Source organism: Apus apus, chromosome 11 (assembly GCF_020740795.1).
Source record: "Apus apus isolate bApuApu2 chromosome 11, bApuApu2.pri.cur, whole genome shotgun sequence".
In the NCBI taxonomy this organism is placed as follows: domain Eukaryota; kingdom Metazoa; phylum Chordata; class Aves; order Apodiformes; family Apodidae; genus Apus; species Apus apus.
Genome location: NC_067292.1, coordinates 15026159 through 15035552, shown reverse-complemented (window position 1 = coordinate 15035552; position 9394 = coordinate 15026159). Strand labels below are relative to the sequence as shown.

General features: G+C 32.9%; 1 long non-coding RNA gene across 1 annotated transcript in view; it reads left to right on the top strand.

The window, feature by feature from the left end:
• The first annotated feature begins 4308 nt into the window (after positions 1 to 4308).
• The window catches only part of LOC127389248 (uncharacterized), a 218681-nt gene continuing 213595 nt past the window's right edge, over positions 4309 to 9394 (top strand). The window contains exon 1 of the long non-coding RNA XR_007890601.1: positions 4309 to 4446. This is a non-coding gene — a long non-coding RNA (uncharacterized LOC127389248). The remainder of the gene's footprint in view (positions 4447 to 9394) is intronic.

Sequence of the window (9394 nt, the reverse complement as noted above, 5' to 3'; positions counted from 1 at the left end):
TAAATAAGATTGTTCCAAGGTTTCAATTTGTTGTATTAGTCAGTGACAAGTACAACATTTTTAATGCATGCCATAAGATTATTCTACCCCAAGTAAACAAGCAGTAGCCTGTGTGCATCTCCAGCAATTGGTTAGGGTTATATCTATGCAGCTTTGTTTCTGATAATGGATTCAAGTTCACCGTAAATAAAAACAGTGTACATTACGGAGGATAAATATCTAATTTCCATAATCTGCATCTAGAATTGAATGGATGTAAACATACTAACCATAGAAAACAATTCCTTAGAACAGAAAGTAGCTGGTTGGATGATTATTAGCCAAGTATCTGTACTTCTTTTGTCTATTAAGCCTTTCCTCTTCAAAGATGGAAACTATAATTTTTAGGACAGTTTTCTTTAAATCATAATGTTTAAGACTTAAATATGAGATGGAATTGCATTATATGGGTTATATACACTTTGTGGCACTGTAGCAAAATACATTCTTTGTAGGTTGTAAGATCACTAGAGAGCAGACCTACACTGTTAAGTTTTTATATAATTTAAAATAGTTTTTGCATGCAGAATTCAATTTTAGTTCAGGAATTATATTCCTTTTATTGTCATACTTTAAAGAATGAAAATAATATTTTTGTATCGATATGCATGAACAGAATACAAAGAGGTTTTTTTATATTTTGGTTATAAGCAATGTCTAAAAATGCACTGTACTTTCTTAGTTTGAAAAAGAATGCAGTCTTTACTTTCAAAGTGCACAATATAGGCCCAGGCAGAATTATACTTCTGCAGAGCATCCTGATTAATGAAACTTCTATCTAACAGAATTCAAAACTAGAGTGAGCTCTTTCTAGATGAATATATAGGTTTAGAAAACTATTAGGAAAATGTGACTTTGATTTTAATAACATATTGTTTTCCCAAGGACCAGGATTTTTTTAGGTAACTGGATAATGTGTTTAAGTAGCTGCATTCACCTGTTTACTTATTTCTTTTTTTTTTAAAGGGATTTTTGAAGAATTTTTTTTGCAATAACTAAAAAAGTTAGCTTATACTGAAACATATTTGACTTTCAATAAATATATTGAACTGTAGTTCTACCTTGTAAAAATGTGGGAGTCTGATTTACATAAAACTTGTAAAACTTTGAAATTAAATGTCTTCTGTATTGAAAAGAATAAATATAATATGAACCATGTATTATTAATAAGTTACCAAAGACAAGTATGGCTCTGAAAGGACAGTTAAGCACAGTGACAGTGTTTAGTCTTAGTATCTTCATGTCAGTGCTTTGTCTCTTACAAAGCAGATAATATTTTGAAATAAAATCTAGCATTCAAACAGATGTTTCAGAATTTTTTCAGAAGCCTCTCTTTGAAATTACTGAAAAATTGTTCTTTTCATCACAAGTTTTAACAGTTTAAAGACTTCTAAAAGAAAATGCTGCCAACTGTCTGTAGTTAAGTTACTTTTGTCAGCTGGGTTGTGTTTCTGTATAATTAAACACTTGATTTTAAGAAATTAACAGTAAGTTTACAGTATTTGTACTGTGAGAATAATGGATGAAAAATTATAGGAGTTAAAAATGAGTATCACATTGTCAACATTGTAGCACACAGATAAAAATTTATTTCTAATATACTAATGTAGACTAGACTGGAAAAATATACTTATTGTACACAAAATTAGAATTGTCTTCTGGGAGTGTTAAATCTCTTAAAGACGTCATTGCATTTATAAACAAGCGATATATTTCTAATGTTTCTTTTAGGCTAGGTAAACTATCCTACGTAAAGCAAACTTTTTAGTGTAATCTTTAAAACACTAATATTTAGGGATATATATAAAATTAACTTGTGTTCGTAATATTTTTGATTTATTTTTTTTTTATTGTGATAAACTGTAGTCTAATTTCTTCATGGATTTCCTATATATTATCCTAAAAATGAGTATTAAAATGACTAACTTGGCTTGTCCTTAAACTCATTGCATTACAACACTTCATCTCACTTCATCATTTAATTTGTATGGTTTCCAAATCGTAGTGATTATCATCTATTAGTACCCCTGGTGACAGAGGGCAGGACACTGTTGTATCAGAGTTAATAAAGCAGAAACACAAGCCTAATTACTATGGGAGGTAAGCCATGCTGGCAAGATTTACCTTTCACAGAAGGTCTATATGTGGTTAATGCTTACAAATAAAGATGGATAGATAGGCATCTATGTGTGTCTGCTTCTTTCTCAGGTTGCAATAATTCATTTTTGTATTATGATTTTTTTATATATTCACCTTTTTGTAGGCTTCTGTGCATATATTACTGTAATAGTTTTCAGATGCTTTATGTTCAGTTTTGAATACTATACATGGAAGTTTTCGTCTGAGCTAACTTAAATGATTATGCAAATATAGTACAAATGCTCTCAGGCATTGCTACTGCCTCTGCAAATTTATATTGAAAAGTATGCGTGCTGTATATATTAACTTCAGATTTATTCAAAACTGGTCTGTGCATAAGAAACTTGTCATGACAGTATTAAACATAAAATATATAGAATATTAAACACTATTCTGTATGGATTTTTGATAGAGGGGTCTGTATATGTATATATCTATATACAAGTATGTGTGTGCCCATATATGTAAAGAAACACTTTTTATTTTGCTGCTGCTGCCTTATTATTCATTACTCAAATATCCAGTGTTGGCCCAAAGTTCTTATAAATCATAAAGATTTTAAACATGAAATAGTTTAAATGGATAATTCAGACCTCTACAGCTAATACAAATTTTAAAAAATAAATGAATCTCGTATCTGCAAGTATAGATGTATTTAATTTGCTGGATATTTTATGAGTCTGGAAATTTTTAGGTCTTTGAGTGGTATTTGTGATTATTCTGAAATGATGCAGCCTTTATTCAATAAAAAGAAATACACAGAAGTTTATGCTATGAGATTGAAAAATGTTACAGTAGTTTATAAAAGACTTTATATAAAATGTTTTATTGATTGACTCTGTGTCAATTTTAATTTCAGCTTTATGATTCAATCTGTGTCTATTTTTAATTTAAGTGGATTACATTCCGTAAAGATCCTTTTACTGTATTGACTTGGATGTACCATATTATTAGGTACTATGAGTTCAGCTTCTACAAATCTGTTAATACATAAAACCATAAGAAGCCTCTTATGTTCAAACCAGGTTAGAGTGAAGACATCAGATTAATATTTGATCATGTAGAAGTGCCCTTAATCAGATTTACTTATTTCTCAGAGTGTTTCTGCAATTATCATAATTGTTGTGCTAAATATGTTTGCCTTTATATCTGGCTTTGGGCATAATCTTCTCTCTTGAAACCCTCTCATTGTGGGACTCAGATTCCTGCACAAAACCCAATTAATATTAAGATGACAGTCCCTGATGAGTTCCCAAGGAGCCAGCAGCTGAGCAGACTCTGTAACGTTCTTAAGTACAGACTACTTGAATGATCAAGAGCATCTGAGGGAGACATACAATTCAATAATCCCTTTCTCAGGAAAGTCAAGAGTCCTGTGAGATAAGAGTGAAATCAAAGGAACACATCAGAAAGAAAATGACTGGTATAGTCTTGTAGTGTCTCTATTAAAATGCAAAAGTTATGGATTTTCTTAGGGGTGATGGGAACCTTTTCTGTTTTATTGATTTCTTTTTATAGTTTGATGATTTCTCTAAGATTATCTTAAAAGCTTTAAGAAAAAAGACTTCATCAAAAGATATTTTGTGTGACAGGAGCATACATACGTTTTTGCTTCCATTTTATTATCTAATACAGCACATTTCAGTGATTTTCTTTTGGGACTTAAAGTTATGCCCTTTATGTATGCATTTGTTGAGGTTTTTATTCTGCTGGTGACCCACAAATGAGAAATAGGCCACGTGTGACTTACTCTGTAAGAATTGTTCCTTGAAAACATGGAGTTGCAGGAAAGCAATACTGTTTACTGGGTTTTGTATGCATCAAAATGGCAACATCTGGTCTTTTCTGATATCCTCTTCTATGGTCTAATATCTAACAACTAAATTTACGGTCTGATGGTAGCATGATATCCTATTGATTTGTAATCAGAAATTGGTTTCCTGTCACTTTAAAAAGGAAGCACTAAGGGGCAGTAAAAACAAGCCTGTCTGTTCTAGATGGAGCTCTGGTACAGGCTCTATGCTGTACGTTTTCTTTTAAAGAGTTCACTTTTTTTTTTAAAAAGAAGATTCTACAGTTAGACTGAAAAGGCCTATTACTTTTTATTTTATTATATTGTATAGGGTTTGTGTGCTTAAATTGCTTTAGAAGTCCTTCTTAACAAATATCCATAATTCAGGTTTTTCTCTTTTTTCAATTATTATATGGCTGAAGCTGCTATTTCTAGAAGTAAAAAAACACAAAACCAAACAAAACATCTCAATGCTGGTAAGTGTTCTTTCACTATAGATTTACATCATTAACAAAGTTTCATTATGTGAAACTTGTTAGATAGTAAATGTTACTAAGTGATCAAAAATGCTCTTATGTTCAAAAATGCTCTTCTATATCTTTGTTAATGTTCCTGCATTGTCCCTGAGGTTTAAGTCTTATGTATTTCACTGAATAGATGTATTCAAACAGTTACATAAAGCTTTGTTTCAAAGCCAGTAAGACTGTAATGGAATGCAGCACGGGCACTTTCTAAATGCAGATTTTTGCTTTACTCATCCTCTGTTTTTAGTTCAGTTTATTGTATATTATGGTAAATTTTGTAGCTGAGGACGTTATCCTAAGAAAGCTAATATTACATTAGTAGTATGACCTGCCAACATAAACATTTCTGTTCGTTTTCACTTGCCAAACTAGACTAAATTATGAAGGATGTAGAATAAAATGTGCCTTCTAGTTTTCTTCTACCTAATTAATATTCAAACGAATCAAAGAGAGAAAAGGGAATACCTAAATCATGCATATGTATATGCCTTTTGAGCTTTATAATAAAGGCAAAATAACCCCTTACTTGGTTAAAATCCAACTTAAGAGTCAACATACAGAGGTGACTGCTGTATAATATTAGACATATCTGTATTATGTGGGCACGCTACTGCTCCACTAGAATCTCTCAATAGTAATTATTATGCCAAGCACCCTGTTGGCACAATTACACTAAAGCTCTAATTAGTAGCAGTAAGATTAGAACCCCTACATGTTAAATCTGTAGAAGCAAAGCTGAGTGAAGGATTTAAAACAGTTTCAAAACATTGTATTGTCTTTATTACAGTCTTTATACTTCAGTAAAGGAAGGTTTTCTATAAAATGCACTTAAAATAATGTGGTTCTGTCACTAAAAATAGGAAAGATAAGGTAATTGCAGTCAAACCTCAGTACTGTGCTTGTATCTGAAGTGACAAATCCAGTGAACTCTAGTGGAAGATACATACTTTGAAGGTTTTCCTTCTATGAACTGATGATTTTTGGATGGATAAAGCTGGCTGCTGCCTTCAGTTACTTCTTAGTGCCCATCGATTGTTCTGTGCAGTAAATTTCTGGCATGTGGCAAGTTTCATGTCAGAACTTCTTTGGAATCTAAACATGATCCTTGTTAATTCACACCTTTCTCAGTTTCACTCTTCGCTGTTCCTTCTGTAAAGTAACGAAAGCACAAAGTCTGTTGTCCAGCTTTACAGACAGTCCACAAATGCTGGGCAATGCCAGTCTGAATCTGTTCCTGCAGCAGGGAAGAAACAGAAGCCAGCACAAACAATATCAAAGGATTGATTTCACTATTAAAAAATTGTGGCCTTACAACCTGTCCAATAGGAAGATGTTTAGCAGTTTGAAGTGACTGATGGTGCGTCTTCATATAGACTTATTCTAAACTTTATTTTAGTAGATATTATCTGCTTTTGCATAACACTTTGAGAGGAAGAAAGGTCTTATCAAACATAAAATGCTGAATGTTAGAATACAGTATATTGAAGTAATGCATCAACCCTTAGAATAAGATTTGCATACCTGAGGTTTTTGCCCCTGCTTCTGGTTCTTAGCATACTTCATGTTTGAGGGGAAGAAGGTGGTATTTTCTGGATTCACTGGTTTAGGAAAAAACTTCTTTAGCTGTACTGAATTGTGGTCATGATTCCTCTTGTCAATTTAATTTTTATTACTTATAGCACATGCCAATTTCTCACTGAGAAAATGATTGTATGATTGCTTTGTCATAATGTTTATTGATTGTATTAATGTACCATTAATGAAGAAAGCTGGATACAAAGCGAACTGAACCTGGTAAATAGGTTCCCACTTGTTACAGTAAAATTTGAATTACACCTACAGTGGAAACAGACTTTAGGGAGTTCTCCTCAGGCTTCTCCTAATGGGAGGAGGGCACCTTTTCTGGTTCTCATCTGGGTTATTTCAGAGGCAAAGTTAAAAGCAAAACAGGAAGCCAGGCACCCAGGAATTAATTTTATGAGGGATTTTTCACTTCAGCCCTTTATCTTTTAGGATACTCTTTATTGCTATTTCATATTTCACTATGCTTTTTTTGTCAAGCCCAAGTTAAAGACAAATTTGGGACAGAATGGATTGACTGCATTTAAAGGTTTCTCCTACTGTGTTTTTCCACATTAGAAGAAGGAGTCTTGCGTGACAGTACTGTTGTGTTTTGTCAGCTCAGGAAGAGACATGAGGGTATTTCTCAGTATAGCTTCAGGCTGGCTCAGTGACTGCACTTCTCTGCAGCAGCGCAAGGCTCCATTACATTGCACTAACTCTACTCAGACAGCCTCGTATAATCAATCTAGTGAAATACCTCTCTTTGTAAATGCCTAGATGTTAAGGGCACAGGTGAAAATCATCAGTGTTCCAAAGGTATTGGGTTTTTATATGCATTATTCAGACTTAATTTATATACAGTCATTGCTGTCTATAATATGTGGCAGACTCAAGAGCCTGCTGTCTTAGTTTCAATATTTACCCTGTGTTGTGGGTTTTTTTCATTTTTTGTCTCAACTTCAGGGAAGAAAACTTGTAATGAAAAATGAAAATTATTGATGAATAATAAAATAGCTGTCATGAAATAAGTTTTATGGTATTAAAGAATTTAAAAATTGTTGAAGTTCATGTTTCTCTCATTGTTAGTACTATTAAATGCATATTAGCATGGTCATTTTTGTTTAATGGAAACAAATAACAGTTAATCTTATTGGGAGGTTAAGTGGGTTTACTCTTTAAAGGGCAAATCCCAGATGAATGTTTTCTTTTTTAAAGAATAGCTTTAGTCACTGACAGATGGTCTCTGTCTGAGTCTCCCTGTAGACAGATACAGTTTCTTTTTACACGTTTATGAAAGTTGTAGATACAGATATTCAGTAATACATTGTTGTGTAGGACAAAGAGCAAGGCTGGTGGATTGATAGGATTAGGTTTCAGAACAGTGACATATGGTTGGTTCACCAAAGTGGACAAAATTTGAAAGGAAAAAAAATATATCTACAGTTACAGCTATTCATGTAATGGAAGAATTTATGTTTGGCTCTTATGAAAGACTGTGTGGTAGCTCTTACTGAACTCTGCTTAGAGTTGGGTCTGTTGTTATGTCCTGATTGTGTGCATTTCTGGCTTTCAGCTAACTCAACAAAGAAGTTGCTATGTGATATTAAGTGCAGAAAACCAGTAATGCCCTAATTTAGAATACTGATGATTTGGTCCCTGACTCTAACCAATCAGATATCAATACCACTTGCATCTGTATTGCAAATTTGTTTTATAAATACAACTAACAACCTCCATAATATTGCATGATAAGCCTGCTTTTTGCTTACCCTGTGTGCTACATGTAAAGTTATAACATCATTATAACCTTAGTCAAATAACTATACAACATATTTAGTGGTAATTTGTCACACTAAAATTATTCATAGTTGTCTTGAGTAAGTCCAGTTATATTTATGTGTTATGCCATACCATGTTTTTTGGCAATGGAGTTTGCTATATTTCATAGATTTACTGTGTCTGCTTTTTTTTATGACTGACATAGCAATAACCAGATTGCGAGGATATTTATGTTGTTTGTGGCTTAGCAAGATAATTAAAGGATATAAATTAATCAAGTGCAATTAATTAGAAACTTTATGTTCACAGCAGTCCTTCTTTGCATGTATAATTTATATGTATTGATTTCCTGGCTTTCATTAGCCTATGAGATAACAGCAAAAATGCATTAGAGAAGAAAATGTACAATTAGCGTGAGAGTGAACCCTGGCATAATTGATAGATCAGCACATGTTTGGGGCAAATATAAAGCTTTGTTAACTGTCATAAGCAGTTAGAATTGATAAGTGGTATTTCACTACATATCTCTCAGCTGATTAATGGTGTTTTTAAAGAGTCCTCTTAATGGGAAGCTGATAGGTTGGTTGAATTTACATTTTAATCAGAGTATTTATGATGGAGGCAGCCATAAGAAATTCATTGGCACAGTGGAAGGACCTTCCCCTGAGGGATACGAGGGAAGAGAAAGCATTTTAATATGGCTACTCACCTTCCCCTTCTCTGCATGACCTGGTCAGTGCATAGGAAGGGCAATCTTATTTGCTATCAACTCATAACTTACTGCGGAGATTTTCAGTTTCTAATGTGTGCTAAGTAGTAAGGTAACATGAGAATGACAACTTACTCAGGAAAAAGTACCTGTATAATCAGCAGAATCAATCTGCAACAACTAGTTGTGGATCATTTCTCTGTGAGTTACGGTTAGGTTTAAACAAATTTCTTTTATACCTGTACACCATCTACTATAGCAGAACTTTTTATCAAACCTAGTCTCTGAGTATCTGCTGAATGAGAATTTAGAGTAGGTTCGTATGTTGGAATAGCCTCAGTGAATTTACTAGTGGAGCTTATGATTCATTGTTCAGGTGTTCTTTGTTAGAACAACTGTCTATATGTTGCTTTAAAAAGCCTACGTGTGTTTGTTACTTGCAGATACTTCATTGCTTGAAGCTGGAAGCTTTAATATAAAAATATTTTAAAGTCCTACTTTCTAGTTGAGATTATTTTCTGATTTATATGTATATACATGCACTTTGCTTTAGTAAAAAGATCTAGCTAATGCACATATTCTCATTATACCAAGTTTCTGTCTAACAAATAAGCTACTTGTCTTACCTACTTAAACTAGTTGTTGATATAGTACAGCAGAGCTAGACTACAAAAGTATCTTGCTTTACTGTTTTTATTGACATGTCTCAGAAGTGAATAGGCTCACACATCACTCTCTGTCTTGACGAATTCTATTTGATATTCTTTTACATACCTGTTCCACAAAATAAACAATTGCTGGGTGTATTTTGAACATAATACATTAAATAAAGTTTTGTAGTTTAAGTAT